A 27,102-nucleotide genomic window follows, 5' to 3' on the forward strand; every position below is an offset into this window, starting at 1 on the left:
CCCACAATGGTGGGGAGTGGCCTAGTGAATAGAACCCTTAGCTCCCCCCGGAGGCCCGACTGTGAAATGTATTGGTGTCTGTGATACCTGATCAGATGAACTCCTTCAGTGCCATCAGACGTACCATAGCTCCCCTTAGCGGCGGAGCCACAGTACTGCAACGACCAGGACTCTGGGGCGCTGCATGTCCCTATTACTGCCCCTGATACCCCAGTACTGAGCCGCTGCTGCCGTATGTGTCCCTATTACTGCCCCTGATACCCCAGTACTGAGCCGCTGCTGCCATATGTGTCCCTATTACTGCAACTGATACCCCAATACTGAGCCGCTGCTGCTGAATGTGTCCCTATTACTGCCCCTGATACCCCAATACTGAGCTGCTGCTGCCATATGTGTCCCTATTTCTGCACCTGATACCCCAATGCTGAGCCGCTGCTGCCGTATGTGTCCCTATTACTGCCCCTGATACCCCAGTACTGAGCCGCTGCTGCCGTATGTGTCCCTATTACTGCACCTGATACCCCAGTACTGAGCCGCTGCTGCCGTATGTGTCCCTATTACTGCAGCTGATACCCCAATACTGAGCTGCTGCTGCCGTATGTGTCCCTATTACTGCCCCTGATACCCCAATACTGAGCTGCTGCTGCCATATGTGTCCCTATTTCTGCACCTGATACCCCAATGCTGAGCCGCTGCTGCCGTATGTGTCCCTAATACTGCACCTGATACCCCAATACTGAGCCACTGCTGCCATATGTGTCCCTATTACTGCCCCTCATACCCCAATACTGAGCTGCTGCTGCCGTATGTGTCCCTATTAATCCACCTGATACCCCAATACTGAGCCGCTGCTGCCGTATGTGTCCCTATTTCAGCACCTGATACCCCAATACTGAGCCGCTGCTGCCGTATGTGTCCCTATTTCAGCACCTGATACCCCAATACTGAGCCGCTGCTGCCGTATGTGTCCCTATTATTGCCCCTGATACCCCAATACTGAGCTGCTGCTGCTGCCGTATGTGTCCCTATTACTGCACCTGATACCCCAATACTGAGCCGCTGCTGCCGTATGTGTCCCTATTACTGCACCTGATACCCCAATACTGAGCCGCTGCTGCCGTATGTGTCCCTATTACTGCCCCTGATACCCCAATACTGAGCCGCTGCTGCCGTATGTGTCCCTATTACTGCCCCTGATACCCCAATACTGAGCCGCTGCTGCCGTATGTGTCCCTATTACTGCACCTGATACCCCAATACTGAGCCGCTGCTGCCGTATGTGTCCCTATTACTGCCCCTGCTGTGTGGTTCTGTGTGCCCTCTAAATTCTATAGCAACTCTCTACAATATAGTAATGCCGGGTGCAAGTGCCCTAGAAAACAGTGCCTATATTTTGCCCCCTAGAAAGTAATAATGCCCTGTGTGCCCCTTGGACAGTCACAGTAACCTGAGTTCCCCTATAAAAATAACTGCCCACTTTACATTTAATAAAGTCCTGAGTCTCCCCCTGTACAGCTCCTCGATACACAGAATCATGCTCTCTTATACACAGTATAATGCATCCACACAGTATACTGACTCCTTAGTAGCCCCCAAACTGTTTGATGGCTCCAACACTGTAATCTCCATACTGTATGATGGCCCCCTAGACAGCCTCCATATACAGTAGCATAATGCACCAAATAGTCCACAATATAGTATAATGCACTCCCCATAGGCAGACTCTATAGCATACAGCAGCCCCCATAGGCAGACACTGTAATAAGGCAGCCCCCATGTAGGCAGACTCTGTAGTATAAGGCAGCACCCCCATAGGCAGACCCTGTAATAAGGCAGCACCCCCATAGTCAGACTCTGTAATAAGGCAGCCCCCATAGTCAGACCCTGTAATAAGGCAGCACCCCTATAGCCGGACCCTGTAATAAGGTGGCAGACCCTGTAATAAGGCAGCACCCCCATAGTCAGACCCTGAAATAAGGCAGCCCCCCCATAGTCAGCCCCTGTAATAAGGCAGCCCCTGTAATAAGGCAGCACCCCCATAGGCAGACCCTGTAATAAGGCAGCACCTGTATAGTCAGCCCCTGAAATAAGGCAGCCCCCCCATAGTCAGACCCTGTAAAAAGGCAGCCCCTGTAATAAGGCAGCACCCCCATAGGCAGACCCTGTAATAAGGCAGCACCCGTATAGTCAGACCCTGTAATAAGGCAGCCCTCTTAGTCAGACCCTGTAATGAGGCAGCACCCTCATTACAGGGTCATAGGTCACTTATGATAAGTGAGTATACAGAGGCCTGCATTATCACAGAAGTGAGTGTTTCTGAAGTGTCACAAGCATGTGAAATCATTAAAAAATGACATAGAAATGACATCTTCTTTGACTGGAGTTGTTCTCTATCTTTTCTTCCCCATCGTGTACACTTGCCATGATATCATTTCACATCCACTGCAGACTTCTCTCATCTCCATTCTACTGCAGCACATCCCAACATGGTGCTCTTAAAAATAGCAGAGTGATGTTAATGCTCATAAATTAAAATATCTGCTTCATGCTGTGCCCCTGAATAAATGACTGCTCCTCACTCTGCTCCCTGCACAAAATATGACTTCACACTATCCCTCTTAAGGTACATGGTATCCACACTGTCCTAACCTATAAAATATTGTATCCACAACATGAACCATAATCCCCACACTGTCCCCCTTATGAACTATATCCGCCACTCTGTCCGAACATATTAACTATAACCACCATTCTGTCCCTATCTTCACTGTCATCCCACGTTGCCTCCTTTACATACTGAGCCCCCTCTTCACATTGTCACCCTCTATGTCTCCTCTCTATACTGTGCCCCATACTGTCCCCTCACACTATGTTCGCCCCATACTGCCCAGTCTACATACCTTTCCCCCTCCTCACACTTTTCCTTCCTCTTCGCACTTTCACACACGGCTATTATATTTTCCAATATATGAAAAAGGCACAAAAACAAGTCAAAACACAATGTACTAGACTCCGCTTTTACTCGACCAGAGGAACTTATGGCCTTCACCACACAATACATATAAATATATCGTGAGTCACGATTCCAATGGACATCATTTTTTATATCTAGTTTTCATTTTCTATTGTTTTCTTCTTTGTTCTTTCATATATCAGAATTTCAGCATATGTAACTATGGACATTTTACTGCTATTTATGTAACATTTACCCACAAAAATGAAATGTTAGAATTTGTCTCATGGATTCCAGTGCAATGACATTTAGCTTTCATAACACTATTCAAGGACAGAAAAAAATTGAAATAGTAAACAATAAACTGCAAAATATACCATCCTGAAGTTTTAACTCTTTTTGTGCAAACAAAATTGTATAGGGGATAACCCACCAACAAGGCTGCCATCAGGGATTTCAGGGCCCCATACTGGCAAAATTTTTGAGCCCTTGAGACTCCTCCTAGGCTCCACCCAAACTCCACCTGCACCTCCCAAACCTTCCATAGTTCCAGTTCCACAGCCCACTCTTGACAACACTCCACATCTGTATCACGTTCTCACCAATCACACATTAACAGTTCCCATTGAACACCAGATCACATATATAGCCAGCAGCTTTTGTTTTGACCAAAAGATTATTTAAGCTTCATCTCACAACGGAAAGGTAGACTCTTTTGGCCGGGCCCTACTACACTCTAACTATTAAAAATTTGTCAAAATTTCCAATACTCTTTATAGGTATATTTTTATTTAATTTTTTTTATGGGAATTTGTTACATACATTTTTTTTTTAAATGAGCAATAATATCACATTCAAGGGACAAATACACACCATGACCAGATCACATATTATCACCACATAGTGACCGAATAATAACACAAGGGAAAAATACCACCACACCATGACTAGACCACATATTACCCAGCACATAGTGACCGAATAATACCATGTGCAAGGGAGAAATACCGCCACACCATGACCAGACCACACCACATATTACCAACACATAGTGACTGAATAAAACCATGTACAAGGAAGAAATACTGCCACACATGACCAGATCACATAGTAACCAAATACTACAATACTGATCAATAATAAAAAAACTACAATACTAATATTACCATAAGTGCCATTATATACAGGAGCTCTGAACATAGTCTACAGTCTATAGTGTCAGTGTACAGGTAACACATTGACTCACTGGTGACGTCTCTAGTTGAAGTCCTTCATCTTCGCTTTTCTTCCTCATCCAGCGCAGACCACAGCGCAGAAAATAGCACACAGTTATCTAGAACTCTGCTTCCCCAATTTTTACCCAACTTCTACAATGTCAGATAAAGAAAAAAGCGACATAGTGCTGCCCTGCACAGCCACAGGACTGTTGTGAATTCTGTTGTGGGTTCTGCTCTTGGGCTCCCTCCGGTGGTTATAAGTGGTAGTGCTGCTGTTTGTCCTTCACAGCAGTCATCAGCTGCTTCCACTTTGGACGGGGCTATTTATTCTGGCTCCTTCCTTTAGTGACTGCCAGTTGTCCATTGTTTTCTAGGGATCCACATCTCTGCTTGGTTTCTCCTGCTGGATTGTCCAAATCATCAAAGATAAGTCCTGGCTCTGTTTTTGCAGTCCACATGCGGTGGACTTATAGTTCTGTGAATTGCTATGTGTTTTCTTGTCCAGCTTTGTCTGTGTAAGGATTTATTCAGTCAAGTTGGAAGCTCTGGTGTCACAGAGTTGCCCTCCATGCCTTTAGTTAGGTGTGGAGATTTTTGTATCCTCTGTGGTGGATTTTTGTAGAATTTTAATACTGACCTGTTATTGACTGGTAATTTAGGAGCGACATGCGACTAGCTCTGGGCAGGTGGTAACTATACAGACCGCAGTTCCTGATCTTAACACAACACTAGCAGTAGCCGTGGAATGTTCCTGTCACTCCCTGGACATCTCGTCACAGCCGGAGAACTAGCTACCCCTAAAGGTAGAAACAGGAAAGCTATCTTGCCTCAGAGAAAATCCCCAAAGGGCAGGACAGCCCCCCACAAATATTGGCTGTGAGAGGAGAAGGAAATGACATACGTAGTATGAAACAAGATTTAGCAAAGGAGGCCAATTCTAGCTAGATAGACAGTAAGGAAAGAAACACTGTGTGGTCTGTAATAAAAACTAGAAAAAGTCCAACGCAGAGATATGCAAAAATCTCCACACCTGACTAAAGGTGTGGAGGGCAAAATCTGCAGCCCAGAGCTTCCAGCTTAGCTAAAATAGATCCATACTGATAAGCTGGACAAATGAGCAAAACATAAATGTACTGAACAATAAGTCCACCACAAGTGGACTGCAAAAGGACAAGCAAGGACTTATATTTGCTGAACAGGTCAGAGTGTCAGGGAAATCCAAGAGCCGTGCCTCCAGGCAGGAACAATTGACAACTGGCATTGATTGAGGGATAAAGGAGACTAAAATAGCCGAGCAGAAAGAAGATCAGTGGAAGCAGCTGCTAATGCTAAATCCAAGAAGCAGCTATACCACTCAAAACCACAGGAGGGAGCCCAAGAGCGGAATTCACAACACTGACCGCACAGTACTCTGTCCTGTCTTTTCTTTCTAGGTAGCGTGGCCTCCTTTGCTAAATTCTGCTTTTCAGTCTGCGTTTGTAATTTCCCTCTCCTCTCACAGTCAATATTTGTGGGGGGCTGTCTGTTCTTTGGGAATTTTCTCTGAGGCAAGATAGTATTCCTGTTTCTTTCTTTAGGGGTAATTAGTCCTCCGGCCGTGACGAGGTGTCTAGGGAGTGACAGGAACACTCCACGGCTACTTCTAGTTGCTGTGTTAAGTTCAGGGTCTGCGGTCAGTATAGAGGCCACCTACTCCAGAGCTCGTCCATGCTGCTCCTAGGCCACCAGATCATAACAGTACAACTGGCCGACAATGAGTTAACCGCATCTCAAAAGAAGGGAAAGAAAGTGCTGAGCCATTTTTTTTTCTGTACTCTGTTGTTTTTTTTTTCTTTCCCTCTTCACTTCTGGGTGGCTCAGGAGTTAGGCGTTGACATGGATGTTCAGGGACTTGCTTCTCGGGTGGATCAACTTGCTGCTAGAGTACAGGGTATTTCTGATTATATCATACAGACTCCTGTTTTAGAGCCTAGAATTCCTACCCCCGATCTGTTTTTCGGGGACAGGTCCAAATTTTTGAGCTTTAAAAATAACTGTAAACTGTTTTTTGCTCTTAAGCCCTGTTCCTCTGGTGATCCCATCCAGCAGGTAAAAATTGTCATTTCTCTGTTGCGTGGTGACCCGCAGGATTGGGCATTTTCCCTGGAATCTGGGAATCCGGCCTTGCTTAATGTAGACACCATTTTTCAGGCGCTTGGGTTATTGTATGATGAACCTAACTCTGTAGAGCATGCTGAGAAAACACTTTTGGCCCTGTGTCACGGTAAAGAAGCGGCAGAATCATATTGCCAGAAATTCAGAAAATGGTCTGTGCTTACTAAGTGGAATGAGGATGCTTTGGCGGCAATTTTCAGAAAGGGTCTTTCTGAATCTGTTAAAGATGTTATGGTGGGGTTCCCCACGCCTGCAGGTCTGAGTGATTCTATGTCTCTGGCCATTCAAATTGATCGGCGCTTGCATGAGCGCAGAGTTGTGCACCCTATGGCGTTGTCTTCCGAGCGGAGTCCTGAGCCTATGCAGTGTGATAGGATAGTGTCTAGAGCGGAACGCCAAGGATTCAGACGTCAGAATAGGTTGTGCTTTTACTGCGGCGATTCTGCTCATGTTATTTCTGATTGCCCTAAGCGTACCAAGAGAATCGCTAATTCTGTTACCATCAGTACTGTACAGCCTAAATGTCTGTTATCTGTGACCCTGATCTGCTCATTATCGTCATTCTCTGTCATGGCATTTGTGGATTCAGGCGCCGCTTTAAATTTAATGGACTTAGAATTTGCCATACGTTGTGGTTTTTCCTTACAGCCTTTGCAAAGTCCTATCCCTTTGAGGGGGATTGATGCTACACCATTGGCTAAAAATAAACCTCAGTTTTGGACACAGTTAACCATGTGCATGGCGCCAGCCCATCAGGAAGATTGTCGCTTCCTGGTGTTACATAATTTGCATGATGCTATTGTGCTGGGGTTTCCATGGTTACAGGTACATAATCCGGTGTTGGATTGGAAATCTATGTCTGTGACTAGTTGGGGTTGTCAGGGGGTTCATGATGACGTTCCTCTGATGTCAATTTCCTCCTCCCCCTCTTCTGAAATTCCTGAGTTTCTGTCGGATTTCCAGGTTTTTTTCGATGAGCCCAAGTCCAGTTCCCTTCCACCGCATAGGGACTGTGATTGTGCTATTGACTTGATTCCAGGCTGTAGGTTTCCTAAGGGCCGACTTTTCAACCTGTCTGTGCCTGAACATGCCGCCATGCGGAGCTATGTAAAGGAGTCTTTGGAGAAGGGGCATATTCGGCCATCTTCTTCTCCATTGGGAGCAGGGTTTTTTTTGTTGCCAAGAAGGATGGCTCCTTGAGACCCTGTATTGATTATCGCCTCTTGAATAAGATCACGGTCAAATTCCAATACCCTTTGCCTTTGCTTTCTGATTTGTTTGCCAGAATTAAGGGGGCTAGTTGGTTTACTAAGATTGACCTTCGAGGGGCATATAATCTGGTTCGTATTAAGCAGGGTGACGAATGGAAAACTGCGTTTAATACGCCCGAGGGCCATTTTGAGTATCTTGTGATGCCATTCGGACTCTCTAATGCCCCATCTGTGTTTCAGTCCTTCATGCATGATATTTTTCGGAATTATCTTGATAAATTCATGATTGTATATTTGGATGATATTTTGATTTTTTCAGATGATTGGGAGTCTCATGTGAAACAAGTCAGGATGGTATTTCAGGTCCTTCGTGATAATGCCTTGTTTGTGAAGGGGTCTAAGTGCCTCTTTGGAGTACAGAAGGTTTCTTTTTTGGGCTTCATTTTTTCTCCATCATCTATAGAAATGGATCTGGCTAAGGTTCAGGCCATTCATGATTGGATCCAGCCCACATCAGTGAAGAGCCTTCAGAAATTTTTGGGCTTTGCTAATTTTTATCGCCATTTCATTGCCAACTTCTCCAGTGTGGTTAAACCCCTGACCGATTTGACGAGGAAGGCCGCTGATGTAGCGAATTGGTCCTCTGAGGCTGTTTCTGCCTTTCAGGAGCTTAAGCGCCGATTTACTTCTGCCCCTGTGTTGCGTCAGCCGGATGTTTCTCTTCCTTTTCAGGTTGAGGTTGACGCTTCTGAGATTGGGGCAGGGGCCGTTTTGTCTCAGAAGAATTTTGATGGTTCCTTGATGAAACCATGTGCCTTCTTTTCTCGAAAGTTTTCACCTGCGGAACGCAATTATGATGTCGGCAATCGTGAGTTGTTGGCTATGAAGTGGGCATTTGAGGAGTGGCGACATTGGCTTGAGGGGGCCAAGCACCGTATTGTGGTCTTGACCAATCATAAGAATCTGATTTACCTCGAGTCTGCCAAACGGCTGAATCCTAGACAGGCCCGATGGTCCCTGTTTTTCTCCCGTTTTGATTTTGTTGTTTCGTATCTTACGGGTTCTAAGAATGTTAAGGCTGATGCCCTCTCTAGGAGTTTTTTGCCTGATTCCCCTGGGATTCTTGAGCCGGTTGGTATTCTTAAGGAGGGGGTGATTCTTTCTGCCATCTCCCCTGATTTGCGATGGGTTCTTCAGGAGTTTCAGGCTGATAAACCTGATCGCTGTCCAGCAGGGAAACTGTTTGTTCCTGACAAATGGACTAGTAAAGTGATTTCTGAGGTTCACTGTTCTGTGTTGGCTGGCCATCCTGGGATTTTTGGTACCAGAGATTTGGTTAGTAGGTCCTTTTGGTGGCCTTCTTTGTCACGGGATGTGCGTTCTTTTGTGCAGTCCTGTGGGACTTGTGCGCGGGCCAAGCCTTGCTGCTCCCGCGCCAGTGGGTTGCTTTTGCCTTTGCCGGTCCCTGAGAGGCCTTGGATGCATATTTCTATGGATTTTATTTCGGATCTTCCTGTTTCCCAGAGGATGTCTGTTATCTGGGTGGTCTGTGACCGGTTTTCTAAGATGGTTCATTTGGTACCTTTGCCTAAGTTGCCTTCCTCTTCTGACTTGGCTCCGTTGTTTTTTCAGCATGTGGTTCGTTTGCATGGCATTCCGGAGAATATTGTGTCCGATAGAGGTTCCCAGTTTGTTTCTAGGTTTTGGCGGTCCTTTTGTGCTAAGCTGGGCATTGATTTGTCTTTTTCTTCCGCATTTCATCCTCAGACAAACGGCCAAACCGAGCAAACTAACCAGACTTTGGAAACTTATTTGAGATGCTTTGTGTCTGCCGATCAGGATGATTGGGTGGCTTTCTTGCCATTGGCCGAGTTTGCCCTTAATAATCGGGCTAGTTCTGCTACCTTGGTTTCACCATTCTTTTGTAATTCTGGGTTTCATCCTCGTTTTTCGTCAGGGCAGGTTGAGTCTTCTGATTGTCCTGGGGTGGACTCTGTGGTTGACAGGTTGCAGCAGATTTGGGCTCATGTTGTGGACAATTTGGTGTTGTCTCAGGAGGAGGCTCAGCGTTTTGCCAACCGTCGTCGGCGTGTGGGTTCCCGGCTTCGGGTTGGGGATTTGGTCTGGTTGTCTTCTCGTCATGTTCCTATGAAGGTTTCTTCCCCGAAGTTCAAGCCTCGGTTTATTGGTCCTTATAGGATTTCTGAGATTATCAATCCAGTGTCTTTTCGTTTGGCCCTTCCAGCCTCTTTTTCCATCCATAATGTTTTTCATAGATCTTTGTTGCGGAAATATGTGGTGCCCGTGGTTCCCTCTGTTGATCCTCCTGCCCCGGTGTTGATTGATGGGGAGTTGGAGTATGTTGTGGAGAAGATCTTGGATTCTCGTTTTTCTAGACGGAGGCTTCAGTATCTTGTCAAGTGGAAGGGTTATGGCCAGGAGGATAATTCTTGGGTTGTTGCCTCCGATGTTCATGCTGACGATTTGGTTCATGCCTTCCATTTGGCTCGTCCTGATCGGCCTGGGGGCTCTGGTGAGGGTTCTGTGACCCCTCCTCAAAGGGGGGGGTACTGTTGTGAATTCTGTTGTGGGTTCTGCTCTTGGGCTCCCTCCGGTGGTTATAAGTGGTAGTGCTGCTGTTTGTCCTTCACAGCAGTCATCAGCTGCTTCCACTTTGGACGGGGCTATTTATTCTGGCTCCTTCCTTTAGTGACTGCCAGTTGTCCATTGTTTTCTAGGGATCCACATCTCTGCTTGGTTTCTCCTGCTGGATTGTCCAAATCATCAAAGATAAGTCCTGGCTTTGTTTTTGCAGTCCACATGCGGTGGACTTATAGTTCTGTGAATTGCTATGTGTTTTCTTGTCCAGCTTTGTCTGTGTAAGGATTTATTCAGTCAAGTTGGAAGCTCTGGAGTCACAGAGTTACCCTCCATGCCTTTAGTTAGGTGTGGAGATTTTAGTATCCTCTGTGGTGGATTTTTGTAGAATTTTAATACTGACCGCACAGTACTCTGTCCTGTCTTTTCTTTCTAGGTAGCGTGGCCTCCTTTGCTAAATTCTGCTTTTCAGTCTGCGTTTGTAATTTCCCTCTCCTCTCACAGTCAATATTTGTGGGGGGCTGTCTGTTCTTTGGGAATTTTCTCTGAGGCAAGATAGTATTCCTGTTTCTTTCTTTAGGGGTAATTAGTCCTCCGGCCGTGACGAGGTGTCTAGGGAGTGACAGGAACACTCCACGGCTACTTCTAGTTGCTGTGTTAAGTTCAGAGTCTGCGGTCAGTATAGAGGCCACCTACTCCAGAGCTCGTCCATGCTGCTCCTAGGCCACCAGATCATAACACAGGACATCCCCTCAATTTATCACACTCCCACACCCCTCAGACTCAATTCATAATTATTTGCTCTCATTCACACCCAGTACAGCATCATTTGCTCTACCTCACCTGCAATACATAATTTACTCTCCCCAACCACCAATTCATCATTATTTGCTCTCCCCTACCCCATCTCCCATTTTCAATTCATTATGAGCTCTCCCCATCCCCCACCCTCAAGTCATCATCATTTGCCCTGCCCACCCACGCCTATTTAATTGATTTTATTGAAAAAAAAATGTTTTTCATACTTACCTCTCATATCATCACCTGCAGCTCCACTTCTGGTAGTCATGCTGTCACCTACGCGATTATGCTGTTCTGTTTTGACAACCATGGAGCTCCAGGAAAGTTCTCTTCGCTGAGATGTGTGCTGGCACCATCGTCATTATAATCCACTATGGGTCCAACCCACCCCTGCCACTCGGGCCTGGGGAGCAGAAGCAAAAGAGGGTCCCCATCTTTGCTTATGTTCACCGGGTCCCATACACCAGTAAGGGTAGTAATGCCCTGATGTTGGCCCTGTAGTAGCTGCACGTGGGCAACATTGCTCCACATATTGTCTATGGTACTGCTGGAAATAGCCAAGTAGTGCAAGGCCACACTATGCATTGATAAATCATATACAGTCCCGATACGTATATCAATGAGATATATTAGTTATACATCAAGTTATAGAATACTGGGGAAATTATAACCATTTTGGTAGGAAACATACCAGAAAGTAAGATCACTTGAAAATAGCCAGTGTATATGAAGTACCACAGATAAGTAGCAAACTGGGAGTGATCAACAAATGATTAATCTTGTATATCAAGTTATCGTAAAATCACGTCTCCAAAGGCATCAGCTACCGCTCTTCCTCTGGATACTTATCTATAGGATCTTACCAAAGACCAATATATCTATCAGTTATATTATTACTAAATGAGCAATTTTTCTGTACCTCCCATACTGTTGGAAGAGTTTTTTTTCTCTAAATATTGACAACCACAGTGAATGTAATTTTAATAGTGCATTTTGAACCATACATATTAAAAGAACTAATAAAAGTAACATTTTATATTTCGGAATCATTAGGAATTATTTGTCTTTGGCAATTTGTAAATAATGTAATTGTTATCCTACGCCGATTCCATGAACAATTTTGGTGGTTTACAATCCTCATTGTCAACCCCAAAAATAAAGACTTGTGCTGCTATCTTTATTGTCTTGCACTGACATGTTACATCTTCTGTTTCTCCGGCTTATAATAATCCCCCGGGCCTGCTGGATAATGGGGTATGACCGTGTGTACTATATACATTGACTTCTCCACTCTCAGGGAGCGGTGACCTCCGGATCTCTGGTGTTCCTACTATATCTAATTGGTATGTCATCAGGGAAATCCCCCCTTCAGCACAGATGTCCAGGGGTCTTAAGGGATTGCAATAATTGTGCTAAGAGGAAGTTATTAAATATTGGAGCATCTTGCATGCATTAAGAACATTTATGCCACCGTGTCAGAATTGTTCTCCGCATGCATTCAATGAACAAGAGTTGGCAATGGTTAAATGTGTCAAGAAGATAATGGGGTCGGGGCGTTCTGAGATTGTAATGAGTTTATAAATTACACATGTAATTATAAATGAAGTTGAAAATGTCACATTTATATAATTTAATTACAAGGGTGGGAGGTATAAAGATATAATAGATGATGGCTCGTTAGCGGAAACCCTGGGAAACAGGGCTGCCAGCCCTCCATGCTGATGTGATAAATACCCTCATAATAATATTATGTAGGACAAAGTTGTAATGTTATAATAGAGGATTAGAAGTCTGGCTCCAACTGACAACCAAAGTCCTAACTTCCATTTCATTATCTCTCACTGCTCGTATTGTATATAAAGTCACCAAGGTCTGGTGGCAAAAAGACAGCAGGATCTAGTCTATGAATAAAGCAGCTCTTTCTCCTTCCTTCCCAGCAGAAAATCCCAGAATACACAAACAAACCAGATACCGGACTACATAGAGCCAAACAGCAGCATGGCACCAAAGGTAACTGTTATGGGCTCACCTGCTGAGATGGATTCAATAAGCGGTAGGCAGCATGGACTAGAGATAACAGTGCAGCGGAGCGGGTCTTGACACATGGATCAGTATGGACCAGAACAGCAGGCTATGCGTGACTGCAGGCAAACAAGCCAAGCTGGTAGAACAGATGAGCACAAATAGTATAGGAATAGTATAAGTATAGGAGTATAGGAAACTGGTATCTTCAGTCAGGAAAGCAGTTAATAACAGGAATGCAAGCTTGTATTTTCCGGCAAGGTATTGGTTAAACACAAGAGTAACTGAGAAGTTAATGGAGTTTGGTATCTTCCAGGAGTGCAATGGTTAATAGCAGCAATTTAAGAGAAGCATAAATGCAGTCTGATAACTTTCAGCAGGGCAACGGTTAATAGCTGCAATGTACAGAGAAAAATAAATGCCCTCCGGTATCTTCCGCAGGGCAATGGTCAATAGCAGCAATGTGTGAGAAAAATAAGTGCACTCGGGTATCTTCCGTAAGGCAATGGTCAATAGCAGCAATGTAAAAGAAAATAAATTCAGTCTGATATCTGTCATGTCGGACACTGTTCAGACCAGGTCGTTCGACAAACAGCGGTAATTCCGCTTTTGACCACTATGCGCTCATTGGCGTCGGCTAGATTTCATCTAGCTGGTCCGGCGTTAATTTACCTTGTGCTCTGACTGGTAGCTAGGCCATGCCCACTTCCTTTAAATAGTTCTCCTGAACATTGGGCGTCGCCGATTATAGCTTCTGTCTTGTGCGTTGTTATCTCGGTCTGGAGTGGTGAGCTAGTAGTTGGAGTATCGTTGCTGGTGGTGTATTTCCCTTTGTCTTATTTACTCCTTCCTATATTTGTATTTATTTTGCCCTGTGCACTCATTGTGTATTCCTGAGTGACTGCGGCGTGGTGTATATTTTCCGTTATCCTTGTCTGTTCTAACTGTGGGTATTGGTGTATAATCGTTTCACTGGGTGGTGGGCGGTGGTTTCAGCCTAGGGTTGAAACAGGAGACAGGGTGAGGTTTGAGGCCTACACATGTGTTGTGAATTCCATTCTCAGGCTCCCTCCTGTGGTCATGAGTGGTACTGTGTGAGTTCTGTTCTTGGGCTCCATCTTGTGGCCTTTAGCGTTACGGCTGGTCTTTAGGTGGCTCAGCTGTCTCGTTTCCTGCCTATTTAATTCACCTGGACCTTTGCTGGTTGCCTGCTGTCGTTGTATTCAGTTCTGGTTCTGATCTTTGCTGGACAACACTGGTGACCTGTCTCCTCCTGGAGAAGCTAAGTCTTGCTAGTTCATTTGCTCATTGTTTCATTCAATATGTTTCTCACTATATGTTGAGTTCAGTCCAGCTTACTTATATGTGATTTCTCGCTTGCTGGTAGCTCTGGGGTGCTGAGTTGCGCCCCTCACATCGTGAGTCGGTGTGGGGGTTCTTGCATTCTCTGCGTGGATATTTTTGTTAGCTTTTGTACTGACCGCACAGATCCCTCGCTATCTTCTGACTATTTAGTATTAGCGGGCCTCATTTGCTAAAACCTGTTTTCATTTCTACGTTTGTGCTTTCCCCTTAACTCACCGTTATTATTTGTGGGGGGCTGTCTAAACTTTGGGGTTATTTCTCTGAGGCAAGTGAGGTCTTTGCTTTTTCTCTAGGGGTAGCTAGTTCCTCAGGCCGTGAAGAGGCGTCTAGGTTTTTAGGTAACGCTCCACGGCTGCCTTTAGTGTGTTTGGATAGGATCAGGGTTGCGGTCAGTATAGTTACCACATTCCCAGAGCTGGTCCTATTATTTTGCTTACCTACTTGGTCAGTTTTATGATCCTTACCACCAGGATCCATAACAGTACAGCAGGCCTTAAAGTGTTAATGCATCGCCGAAGAGGGATAAGAGAAATCCTGAGTTCATTTTTTTTTCTCTGCAGTTTGTTTTGCTTCTCTAGTCCCCTTAATCTCTGGGTGGTTCAGAAATCAGCTGCAGACATGGACATTCAGAGTCTGTCCTCTAGTGTTGATCATCTCTCTGCAAGGGTACAAAGCATTCAGGACTATGTAGTTCACAGTCCTATGTCCGAGCCTAAAATACCAATTCCTGAGTTATTCTCTGGAGATCGATCTAGGTTTTTGAATTTTAAGAATAATTGTAAGTTGTTTCTTTCTCTGAGACCTCGTTCCTCCGGTGACCCTGTCCAACAAGTTAAAATTGTTATTTCTTTGTTACGTGGTGACCCTCAAGATTGGGCATTCTCACTGGCGCCAGGAGATCCTGCATTGCTAAATGTGGATGCGTTTTTTCTGGCGCTCGGATTGCTCTATGAGGAACCAAATCTGGTAGACCAAGCAGAAAAGGTTTTGCTGACTCTTTCTCAGGGTCAGGATGAAGCAGAGGTTTACTGCCAAAAGTTCTGAAAATGGTCTGTGCTCACTCAGTGGAATGAGTGTGCCCTGGCAGCGATTTTCAGAAAGGGTCTTTCTGAAGCCCTTAAGGATGTTATGGTGGGGTTCCCCACGCCTGCGGGACTGAATGAATCAATGTCTTTGGCCATTCAGGTTGATCGGCGTTTGCGGGAGCGCAAACCTGTGCACCATCTGGCGGTATTTTCTGAACAGAAGCCTGAATCTATGCAATGTGACAGGATTCTGACCAGAATTGAACGGCAAAATCACAGACGTCAGAATGGGTTGTGCTTTTACTGTGGTGATTCTGCTCATGTTATCTCAGCATGCTCTAAGCGCACGAAAAACTTCGCTAAGCCTGTCACCATTGGTACTGTACAGCCTAAATTTATTTTGTCTGTTACTTTGATTTGCTCCCTGTCATCCTACTCAGTTATGGCTTTTGTGGATTCGGGTGCTGCCCTGAATCTGATGGATTTGTCATTTGCCAGGCGCTGTGGTTTTATCTTAGAGCCTTTACAATTCCCTATTCCACTAAAGGGAATTGATGCTACTCCTTTGGCCAAGAATAAACCTCAGTACTGGACTCAAGTGACCATGTGCATGACTCCTGCACATCAGGAGGTGATTCGCTTTCTTGTGTTGCATAATTTGCATGATGTTGTCATGTTGGGTCTGCCATGGCTGCAGGCTCATAATCCAGTCCTGGATTGGAAAGCAATGTCTGTGTCAAGTTGGGGTTGCCAGGGGATTCATGGCGATGCTCCTTTGGTGTCAATTGCTTCTTCTACTCCTTCTGAAGTCCCTGAATTTTTGTCGGACTACCAGGATGTATTTGATGAGCCCAAATCCAGTGCCCTACCTCCTCATAGGGACTGTGATTGTGCTATAAATTTGATTCCTGGTAGTAAGTTCCCTAGTTATGACTTTTTAATTTATCTGTACTAGAACATGCCGCTATGCGGAGTTATATAAAGGAGTCTTTGGAGAAGGGGCATATTCGCCCGTCCTCGTCCCCTTTGGGTGCGGGGTTCTTTTTTGTGGCCAAGAAGGATGGTTCTCTGAGACCCTGTATAGATTATCGCCTTCTAAATAACATCACGGTCAAATTTCAGTACCCTTTGCCTCTACTGTCTGATCTGTTTGCTCGGATTAAGGGGTCCAGTTGGTTCACCAAGATAGATCTTCGTGGAGCGTATAATCTTGTGCGTATTAAGCAGGGCGATGAATGGAAAACAGTATTTAATACGCCCGAAGGCCATTTTGAGTACTTGGTGATGCCTTTTGGGCTTTCTAATGCCCCTTCTGTGTTCCAGTCCTTCACGCACGACATCTTCCGAGAGTATCTGGATAAATTTATGATTGTGTACCTGGATGATATTTTGGTCTTTTCTGATGACTGGGAATCTCATGTGAAGCAGGTCAGGATGGTATTTCAGGTCCTGCGAGCCAATGCCTTGTTTGTGAAGGGCTCTAAATGTCTCTTTGGAGTCCAGAAGGTTTCCTTTTTGGGCTTTATTTTTTCTCCTTCTACTATTGAGATGGATCCAGTCAAGGTCCAGGCTATTCATGACTAGACTCAACCTACATTGGTGAAGAGTCTTCAGAAGTTCTTGGGTTTTGCTAATTTTTACCGTCGCTTCATCACTAATTTCTCCAGTGTGGTTAAGCCTTTGACGGATTTGACCAGGAAGGGTTCTGATGTGACGAATTGGTCTCCTGCGGCCGTGGAGGCCTTTCGGGAGCTGAAACGTCGGTTTTCTTCGGCTCCTGTTTTGCGTCAGCCGGATGTCTCTCTTCCCTTCCAGGTCGAGGTTGATGCTTCTGAGATTGGAGCTGGGGCTGTCTTGTCACAGAAAAGCTCTGATGGCTCTGTGATGAGACCATGTGCTTTCTTTTCAAGAAAGTTTTCGCCTGCCGAGCGGAATTATGACGTTGGTAATCGGGAGTTGTTGGCAATGAAGTGGGCATTTGAGGAGTGGCGACATTGGCTTGAGGGAGCCAGGCATCGTGTGGTGGTCTTGACGGATCACAAAAATTTGACTTATCTCGAGTCTGCCAAACGGCTAAATCCTAGACAGGCCATTTATTTGTGCATCCAGTTCAAAGATTATTTAAACGTTTTCGGTCAAATCACAAGACCTTCATCAGAAATATCCTTAACAAAACTGGAAGCATAGGACAATGAGGTATATGAGCCTAGGCAACCCGGGATGGAAAGCGCACCTGGAGCGTCTCAGATCCTTGAAGAGAGAAGGAGGGCGTGTATCCGCCGCTGCATATGGCACTTATAGACGTCCGGTCCATCACGCTGTGTGGAGTAATGCTGCAGCCCCCGGGATTACTCCACACAGCGTGACGGACCGGACGTCTATAAGTGCCATATGCAGCGGCGGATACACGCCCTCCTTCTCTCTTCAAGGATCTGAGACGCTCCAGGTGCGCTTTCCATCCCGGGTTGCCTAGGCTCATATACCTCATTGTCCTATGCTTCCAGTTTTGTTAAGGATATTTCTGATGAAGGTCTTGTGATTTGACCGAAAACGTTTAAATAATCTTTGAACTGGATGCACAAATAAATGGGATGTTCACTTTTTTCATCTGAAAGAAACCATTTGAGTGCCAAGTGATTTATTACTATTGGATTGACGGGCTGGAAACCTGACTTGGGCACCACACAGGATCCTTGTGTGCCGCGTGTTTTGTCTTTATCTAAATCCTAGACAGGCTCGTTGGTTGCTGTTTTTCTCCTGTTTCGATTTCGTGGTTTCATACCTTGCGGGTTCGAAGAACGTGAAGGCTGATGCACTTTCTAGGAGTTTTGTGCCTGACTCTCCGGGAGTTTCGGAACCGGCTGGTATCCTCAGAGAGGGGGTGATTTTGTCTGCCATCTCCCCTGATTTGCGACGGGTGTTGCAGGAATTTCAGGCCAATAGACCTGACCGTTGTCCTCCGGAGAGACTGTTTGTCCCGGATAGATGGACCACTAAAGTCATTTCTGAGGTTCATTCTTCAGTGTTGGCGGGTCATCCTGGGATTTTTGGCACTAGGGATTTGGTGGCTAGGTCCTTTTGGTGGCCTTCTTTGTCGCGGGATGTGCGTTCCTTTGTGCAGTCCTGTGGGATTTGTGCTCGGGCCAAGCCTTGCTGTTCGCGTGCCAGTGGATTGCTTTTGCCCTTGCCCGTCCCGAAGAGGCCCTGGACGCACATTTCCATGGATTTTATTTCGGATCTTCCAGTCTCTCAGAGAATGTCTGTCATCTGGGTAGTTTGTGATCGTATTTCTAAAATGGTCCATTTGGTGCCCTTGCCTAAGCTGCCTTCCTCCTCCGATTTGGTTCCACTGTTTTTTCAGAATGTGGTTCGTTTGCATGGTATTCCGGAGAACATTGTGTCTGACAGAGGATCCCAGTTTGTGTCCAGATTTTGGCGGTGCTTTTGTGCTAAGATGGGCATTGAATTATCTTTTTCGTCAGCCTTCCATCCTCAGACGAATGGCCAAACTGAACGGACTAATCAGACCTTGGAAACTTATCTGAGATGTTTTGTTTCTGCTGATCAGGATGATTGGGTGACTTTTTTGCCTTTGGCTGAGTTCGCTCTCAATAATCGGGCTAGTTCTGCTACTTTGGTTTCGCCTTTTTTTTGCAATTCTGGTTTTCATCCTCGTTTTTCCTCGGGTCAGGTTGAGCCTTCTGACTGTCCTGGGGTGGATTCTGTGGTAGATAGGTTGCAGCAGATTTGGAACCACGTGGTGGACAATTTGACGCTGTCACAAGAGAAGGCTCAGCGCTTTGCCAACCGCCGTCGCTGTGTGGGTCCCCGACTTCGTGTGGGGGATTTGGTATGGTTGTCTTCTCGTTATGTTCCTATGAAGGTTTCCTCTCCTAAATTCAAGCCTCGGTTCATCGGTCCTTATAAGATTCTCGAAATTCTCAACCCTGTGTCATTTCGTTTGGACCTCCCAGCATCGTTTGCCATTCATAATGTGTTCCATAGGTCTTTGTTGCGGAGGTATGTGGTGCCAGTGGTTCCTTCTGTGGATCCTCCTGCTCCGGTCTTGGTCGAGGGAGAATTGGAGTATGTGGTGGAGAAGATCTTGGATTCTCGTGTTTCAAGACGGAAGCTTCAATACTTAGTCAAATGGAAGGGCTATGGTCAGGAGGATAATTCCTGGGTTGTCGCCTCTGATGTCCATGCGGCCGATTTGGTTCGTGCCTTTCATTTGGCTCGTCCTGATCGGCCTGGGGGCTCTGGTGAGGGTTCGGTGACCCCTCCTCAAGGGGGGGGTACTGTTGTGAATTCCGTTCTCAGGCTCCCTCCTGTGGTCATGAGTGGTACTGTGTGAGTTCTGTCATGATCTCCATGGCCAGAGAACTAGCATAAGCCTCAATAGGAACAAGCTCTTGGAAGATGTAACTGTACTGACCATGAACTAAACCTACCGCATCATCTAGAAGTAGCCAGGTAGCATGTCCTACTTTTTATCCCTATATGCCCAGCGCCGGCCGGAGAACTAAATAATGCTAGCAGAGGGAAATATAAGACCTGACTCACCTCTAGAGAAATGCCCAAAAAGGAGACAGAAGCCCCCCACATATATTGGCGGTGATATGAGATGAAACAACAAACGCAGCAGGAAAATAGTTTTAGCAAATTTGAGGTCCGCTTTCTAGATAGCAGAAGACAGAAAGCATACTTTCATGGTCAGTAGAAAACCCTAACAAAACACATCCAGAAATTACTTTAGGACTCTGGCATTAACTCATAATACCAGAGTGGCAATTCCTGATCAACAAGAGCTTTCCAGACACAGTAACGAAACTGCAGCTGTGAACTGGAACCAAAATACAAAAACAAAACATGGACGAATGTCCAACTTATCTAGTAGATGTCTGGGAGCAGGAACAAGCACAGAGAGGCTTCTGATAACATTGTTGACCGGCAAGCATCTAACAGAGAAGCCAGGTTATATAGCGACACCCAGATCTAATCAGAACAGGTGAACAGGGAAGATGATGTCACAAGTTCAATTCCACCAGTAGCCACCGGGGGAGCCCAGAATCCAAATTCACAACAGTACCCCCCCCTCAAGGAGGGGGCACCGAACCCTCACCAGAACCACCAGGGCGATCAGGATGGGCCCTATGAAAGGCACGAACCAGATCAGAGGCATGAACATCAGATGCAGTGACCCAAGAATTATCCTCCTGGCCGTATCCCTTCCACTTGACCAGATACTGGAGTCTCCGTCTGGAAACACGGGAGTCTAGGATTTTTTCCACAACGTACTCCAACTCACCCTCAACCAACACCGGAGCAGGAGGCTCAACGGAAGGCACAACCGGTGCCTCATACCTGCGCAATAACGACCGATGAAAAACGTTATGAATAGAAAAGGATGCAGGGAGGTCCAAACGGAAGGAAACAGGGTTAAGAATCTCCAATATTTTATACGGACCGATGAACCGAGGCTTAAACTTAGGAGATGAGACCCTCATAGGGACAAAACGAGAAGACAACCACACCAAATCTCCAACACAAAGCCGAGGACCAACACGACGGTGACGGTTGGCAAAAAGCTGAGTCTTCTCCTGGGACAACTTTAAATTGTCCATCACCTGCCCCCAGATATGATGCAATCTCTCCACCACCGCATCCACTCCAGGACAATCCGAGGATTCCATCTGACCGGAGGAAAATCGAGGGTGGAACCCCGAATTACAGAAAAACGGGGACACCAAAGTGGCAGAGCTGGCCCGATTATTGAGGGCGAACTCCGCCAATGGCAAAAAAGCAACCCAATCATCCTGGTCAGCAGACACAAAACACCTCAGATATGTCTCCAGGGTCTGATTAGTCCGCTCGGTCTGGCCATTAGTCTGAGGGTGAAAAGCAGACGAAAAAGACAAATCTATGCCCATCCTAGCACAGAATGCCCGCCAAAATCTAGACACAAACTGGGTTCCTCTGTCAGAAACGATATTCTCAGGAATACCATGCAAACGAACAACATTTTGAAAAAACAGGGGCACCAACTCGGAAGAAGAAGGCAATTTGGGCAGGGGAACCAAATGGACCATCTTAGAAAAACGGTCACACACCACCCAGATGACAGACATCTTCTGAGAAACAGGCAGATCTGAAATAAAATCCATCGAGATGTGTGTCCAAGGCCTCTTAGGAATAGGCAAGGGCAACAATAATCCACTAGCCCGAGAACAACAAGGCTTGGCCCGAGCACAAACGTCACAAGACTGCACAAAGCCTCGCACATCTCGTGACAGGGAAGGCCACCAGAAGGATCTTGCCACCAAATCCCTGGTACCAAAAATTCCAGGATGACCTGCCAATGCAGAAGAATGTACCTCAGAGATGACTCTACTGGTCCAATCATCAGGAACAAACAACCTATCAGGCGGACAACGATCCGGTCTATCCGCCTGAAACTCCTGCAAGGCCCGCCGCAGGTCTGGAGAAACGGCTGACAAGATAACTCCCTCCTTAAGAATACCTGTGGGGTCAGAGTTGCCGGGTGAATCAGGCTCAAAACTCCTAGAAAGGGCATCCGCCTTAACATTCTTAGAACCCGGTAGGTACGATACCACAAAATTAAACCGAGAGAAAAATAATGACCAGCGCGCCTGTCTAGGATTCAGGCGCCTGGCGGTCTCAAGATAGATCAAATTTTTGTGGTCAGTCAATACCACCACCTGATGTCTGGCCCCCTCGAGCCAATGGCGCCACTCCTCAAACGCCCACTTCATGGCCAAAAGCTCCCGATTCCCAACATCATAATTCCGCTCAGCGGGCGAAAATTTACGGGAAAAGAAGGCACAAGGCCTCATCACGGCGCAGTCAGAACTTTTCTGCGACAACACTGCCCCAGCCCCGATCTCAGAAGCGTCGACCTCAACCTGAAAAGGAAGAGTCACATCAGGCTGACGCAACACAGGGGCAGAAGAAAAACGGCGCTTAAGCTCCTGAAAGGCCTCCACAGCATCAGGGGACCAATTAGCAACATCAGCACCCTGTCTAGTCAAATCGGTCAATGGCTTAACGACATCCGAAAAACCAGAAATAAATCGACGATAAAAGTTGGCAAAGCCCAAAAATTTCTGAAGACTTTTAAGAGAAGAGGGCTGCGTCCAATCACAAATAGCTTGAACCTTGACAGGATCCATCTCAATGGAAGAGGGAGAAAAAATATATCCCAAAAAGGAAATTCTCTGAACCCCAAAAACGCACTTAGAACCCTTGACACACAGAGAATTAGACCGCAAAACCTGAAAAACCCTCTTAACTTGCCGGACATGAGAGTCCCAGTCATCCGAAAAAATCAGAATATCATCCAGATACACTATCATAAATTTATCCAAAAAATCGCGGAAAATATCATGCATAAAGGACTGGAAGACTGAAGGGGCATTAGAAAGACCAAAAGGCATCACCAAATACTCAAAGTGGCCCTCGGGCGTATTAAATGCGGTTTTCCACTCATCCCCCTGCCTGATCCGCACCAAATTATACGCCCCACGGAGATCAATCTTAGAGAACCACTTGGCCCCCTTTATGCGAGCAAACAAATCAGTCAGCAACGGCAATGGGTATTGATATTTAACCGTGATTTTATTCAAAAGCCGATAATCAATACATGGTCTCAAAGAGCCGTCTTTTTTTGACACAAAGAAAAAACCGGCTCCTAAGGGAGATGACGATGGACGAATATGTCCCTTTTCCAAGGACTCCTTTATATATTCTCGCATAGCAGTATGTTCAGGCACAGACAGATTAAATAAACGACCCTTTGGGTATTTACTACCCGGAATTAAATCTATAGCACAATCGCACTCCCGGTGCGGAGGTAATGAACCCAGCTTGGGTTCTTCAAAGACGTCACGATAATCAGACAGGAACTCAGGGATTTCAGAGGGAATAGATGATGAAATGGACACCAAAGGTACGTCCCCATGAGTCCCCTTACATCCCCAGCTCAACACAGACATAGCTCTCCAGTCAAGGACTGGGTTGTGAGACTGCAGCCATGGCAATCCCAGCACCAAATCATCATGTAGATTATACAGCACCAGAAAACGAATAGTCTCCTGGTGATCCGGATTAATACACATAGTCACTTGTGTCCAGTATTGTGGTTTATTATTAGCCAATGGGGTGGAGTCAATCCCCTTCAGAGGAATAAGAGTCTCCAAAGGCTCTAAATCATACCCACAACGATTGGCAAAGGACCAATCCATAAGACTCAACGCGGCGCCAGAGTCGATATAGGCGTCCGTAGTAATAGATGACAAAGAGCAAATCAGGGTCACAGACAAAATAAATTTAGACTGTAAAGTGCCAATGGGAACGGATTTATCAAGCTTTTTAGTACGCTTAGAGCATGCTGATATAACATGAGTAGAATCCCCACAATAGAAACACAACCCATTTTTCCGTCTAAAATTCTGCCGCTCGCTTCTGGACAGAATTCTATCACACTGCATGTTTTCTGGCGTCTTCTCAGTGGACACCGCCAGATGGTGCACTGGTTTGCGCTCCCGCAGACGCCTATCGATCTGAATGGCCATTGTCATGGACTCATTCAGACTTGCAGGCACAGGGAACCCCACCATAACATCCTTAATGGCATCAGAAAGACCCTCTCTGAAAGTAGCCGCCAAGGCGCACTCATTCCACTGAGTAAGCACAGACCATTTACGGAATCTTTGGCAGTAAATTTCAGCTTCATCTTGCCCCTGCGATAGGGACATCAAAGTTTTTTCTGCCTGAAGTTCCAAATGAGGTTCCTCATAAAGCAAGCCCAAGGCCAGAAAAAACGCATCCACATTGCGCAACGCAGGATCCCCTGGTGCCAATGCAAAAGCCCAATCTTGAGGGTCGCCGCGGAGCAAGGAAATCACAATCCCAACCTGCTGTGCAGGGTCTCCAGCAGAACGAGATTTCAGGGACAAAAATAACTTACAATTATTTCTAAAATTCTGAAAGCTAGATCTATTCCCTGAGAAGAATTCCGGCAAAGGAATTCTCGGCTCTGATACCGGAGCATGAACAACAAAATCTTGCAAACTTTGTACTTTCGTGGCGAGATTATTCAAACCTGCAGTTACACTCTGTAGATCCATTATAGACAGGTGAACATAGAGCCATTCAAAGATTAGAAGGAGAGAGAAAAAAAAGAAAGACTGCAGCATAGACAGACTGGCAAGTGATCCAATTAAGAGCACACTCACAACTAGAGGAAAAAAAAAAAAAAAAATTCTCAGCAGACTTCTTATTTCTCTCCTTTCTCAGCCAAGGATTTTAACCCTTTAGCGGGCCGGTCAAACTGTCATGATCTCCATGGCCAGAGAACTAGCATAAGCCTCAATAGGAACAAGCTCTTGGAAGATGTAACTGTACTGACCATGAACTAAACCTACCGCATCATCTAGAAGTAGCCAGGTAGCATGTCCTACTTTTTATCCCTATATGCCCAGCGCCGGCCGGAGAACTAAATAATGCTAGCAGAGGGAAATATAAGACCTGACTCACCTCTAGAGAAATGCCCAAAAAGGAGACAGAAGCCCCCCACATATATTGGCGGTGATATGAGATGAAACAACAAACGCAGCAGGAAAATAGTTTTAGCAAATTTGAGGTCCGCTTTCTAGATAGCAGAAGACAGAAAGCATACTTTCATGGTCAGTAGAAAACCCTAACAAAACACATCCAGAAATTACTTTAGGACTCTGGCATTAACTCATAATACCAGAGTGGCAATTCCTGATCAACAAGAGCTTTCCAGACACAGTAACGAAACTGCAGCTGTGAACTGGAACCAAAATACAAAAACAAAACATGGACGAATGTCCAACTTATCTAGTAGATGTCTGGGAGCAGGAACAAGCACAGAGAGGCTTCTGATAACATTGTTGACCGGCAAGCATCTAACAGAGAAGCCAGGTTATATAGCGACACCCAGATCTAATCAGAACAGGTGAACAGGGAAGATGATGTCACAAGTTCAATTCCACCAGTAGCCACCGGGGGAGCCCAGAATCCAAATTCACAACAGAGTTCTGTTCTTGGGCTCCATCTTGTGGCCTTTAGCGTTACGGCTGGTCTTTAGGTGGCTCAGCTGTCTCGTTTCCTGCCTATTTAATTCACCTGGACCTTTGCGTGTTGCCTGCTGTCGTTGTATTCAGTTCTGGTTCTGATCTTTGCTGGACAACACTGGTGACCTGTCTCCTCCTGGGGAAGCTAAGTCTTGCTAGTTCATTTGCTCATTGTTTCATTGAATATGTTTCTCACTATATGTTGAGTTCAGTCCAGCTTGCTTATATGTGATTTCTCACTTGCTGGTAGCTCTGGGGTGCTGAGTTGCGCCCCTCACATCGTGAGTCGGTGTGGGGGTTCTTGCATTCTCTGCATGGATATTTTTGTTAGCTTTTGTACTGACCGCACAGATCCCTCGCTATCTTCTGACTATTTAGTATTAGCGGGCCTCATTTGCTAAAACCTGTTTTCATTTTTACGTTTGTGCTTTCCCCTTAACTCACCGTTATTATTTGTGGGGGGCTGTCTAAACTTTGGGGTTATTTCTCTGAGGCAAGTGAGGTCTTTGCTTTCTCTCTAGGGGTAGCTAGTTCCTCAGGCCGTGAAGAGGCGTCTAGGTTTTTAGGTAACGCTCCACGGCTGCCTTTAGTGTGTTTGGATAGGATCAGGGTCGCGGTCAGTATAGTTACCACATTCCCAGAGCTGGTCCTATTATTTTGCTTACCTACTTGGTCAGTTTTATGATCCTTACCACCAGGATCCATAACACACATGCACACCATCAGTGTAAAATCTAGGTAGAGGGTCAGTCAGGATTTCCCTAGTCTGAGGGAAATTGCAGGGGCCCGGGTAATTAGCTCTTGCCCACCTAGTCTTCCTGTGACAATATCAAAAAACAAAAACCTGACCAGCACCTCCATATAGTGTGAACAGGTGAAAACTGCAATGACTACCCAATGTACAAAAAAGTAAAGAGCGCAGCAGCACTCTGTAAGGGTCAAAATGTATGCAAACACTGATTACAAAAGATCTGAGCTGCATTATTGCTAAATAAAATGTACTTACAAAAATGAAGGTTCTTAGAGCATAACTTGACCAATTCATGTATGCCCATCAACCATAGCAAGGTGACACTTCTCTCATGGGTACCTAACCTCTCAGGAGGGGGATACTGTCACGAAAATTCTGAGACAGAGAGAGGCCAGAAAATTGCACCGTCTGGTCACCCGAAATCCTGCACTGATTACAACTGATTCACCATCCCATTAAACAGAGCAGGTTTTTCCTTGCTCTGTCAATGCAAGGGTTAATCAATTCAGCTGATATGCCCGCCACTGGGGCTCGGGAATTGCCAGTGATAGTTCTTACTTCCTGGTTAGGTGTTGGAGGAGAAAATCAGTATTTGGAGTAAGCGGTTGGAGAGTTGTTCAGGAGATTTCTGCTTGGTGTTGGTTTGCAAGTTTATCCTCATCCTCTTCTATTTGGTTTGTGCCTACAATTCTTCCCAGTTGTTTTGTGAGTTTAAATGCATTATTGCAGTTTGCTTTCATCCCTGTTTTTCTTCCCTTGTCTGTCTTGTTTGTTTGGTTAGTGTTATCCTATACACTTTAGCCTCACACCTCTCTGGGTGGGGGAGGGAACAGATAAGGTTTAAGATAGGAGCATAGCAAGGTACTTGATCCTGGTGTCTCCACCTT

This window comes from Ranitomeya variabilis, chromosome 1 (genome assembly GCF_051348905.1).
Source record: "Ranitomeya variabilis isolate aRanVar5 chromosome 1, aRanVar5.hap1, whole genome shotgun sequence".
Taxonomy (NCBI): Eukaryota; Metazoa; Chordata; class Amphibia; order Anura; family Dendrobatidae; genus Ranitomeya; species Ranitomeya variabilis.